The sequence below is a fragment of the Cariama cristata genome, unplaced genomic scaffold (genome assembly GCF_000690535.1).
Source record: "Cariama cristata isolate BGI_N322 unplaced genomic scaffold, ASM69053v1 scaffold9094, whole genome shotgun sequence".
NCBI lineage: Eukaryota > Metazoa > Chordata > Aves > Cariamiformes > Cariamidae > Cariama > Cariama cristata.
The window spans coordinates 16,692-18,093 of NW_009613489.1; positions in this window are offsets into that span (position 1 = coordinate 16,692).

The window sequence follows — 1,402 nt, forward strand, 5'->3', positions numbered from 1 at the left end:
GTATCACCAGCATCTGAGGCACAGGTATGGTGCTTCTGCTCAGTCAGCTTTGGGAAAATTACTAAGTAAAAAGTACTGGAATAGATTAAGGATGAGGGATCGAGTCTGGGATAGAAGCACACACATTTCTCAAGAAGAGAACCAAGGTATAAGGGCACAACTGCCCAGAGATGCCTGTCATCTGGCTGGGGTCAGCTCCCAGTCTCTCGCCTGTGGATCTGAGTGTTATTTTCACAAAGGTGTTTGAATAGTACAGTGTCTTTTCTATTACCGTATTTGTACCTCCAGGCACCCTCGGAGGGTGGTCGTAACGCATGTGGGGAGCGGTTAGATACTGCATTGTGCTCAGAATGAGGAGGCAAACTGGTGTAACGGGCTCCTGGAGGTTCACCCCCTTACTATAGTGGCTCTGATGTTATGCGTGCTTGCTGCTGGGGGAAAACGGGCACGGCTGGAGTACAAAGAGTAGGATTAAAGCAAACTGGGCATCACCAGGGTTTCCTTGCATCTCCTTGGGCCCCAGCTGGAGCTTCAACCCGGTCGAGGTATGGCGTGAACTTGGTGGGTGGAGAGTCGGGGACTCGAGCTGAGCACCGGGGAGAGAGGCTGCTTGCTGAGTTGGGGACGTGCCTTATTGCTACCCCAGGCAAGCGCTAAGTACCTCGGCCAGGAACAGTGCTGAAACGAAACACAGAGTTCCAAACTAAACATGTACTTTTAATTTCACCCTTTGGTCAATCACCTACTGTTTTTTCAACCCCCCGTACCATATACACACTAGACCTTGCCTGGATAAAGGACCTGGCTTTGTATGCTGCAGGCCAGGTAATCTGTCTTGGGTTTACCTGCTTCTTTAACTTGTAAATCAAGGTGATTATCGAAGGATCAAATCTCCCATCCTTAATGCTAGCAGGCTTCCACCATCCTGCGTACCTATGCCCAGTTCTCCCATGCAGCTCAGACCCTTGAGTGGGACATGTTTGTGCTGTGTCATCAACTTTCCTACGTCTATGAGAAATTGTTTTAAGGGAACTGGAGAGATGAAGCTGAAAAGGGAAGAAAGCAAAAAAGGGAAAACTCTAGAGAAAGTGAACAGACCTTTTCTTCTCCCTGCCTCTTTATTCCCCCTGTATCCCAGCTGGTCTCCCTTTGCTTCCCAATTTTGGGAGCACTATTGATGCCTCTCTAACTACATCGTTTCAATTCAAGTAGAAGAGCCAGCAAGCCCCTGCGGTCCCTCTCGTGCAGCCCTCCACTGGATCCTGCGCCTGCCACAAGCACGCGGCTATGAATATTGAAGTGAAAAAGGGGCCTTTTATGGACTTCACAGATGTGCTGGGGAGTTGGGGCAGGCCTCATTACCTCGGGGTTCTTTAAAAGGCCAAACAAAAGCCAGAAGAAA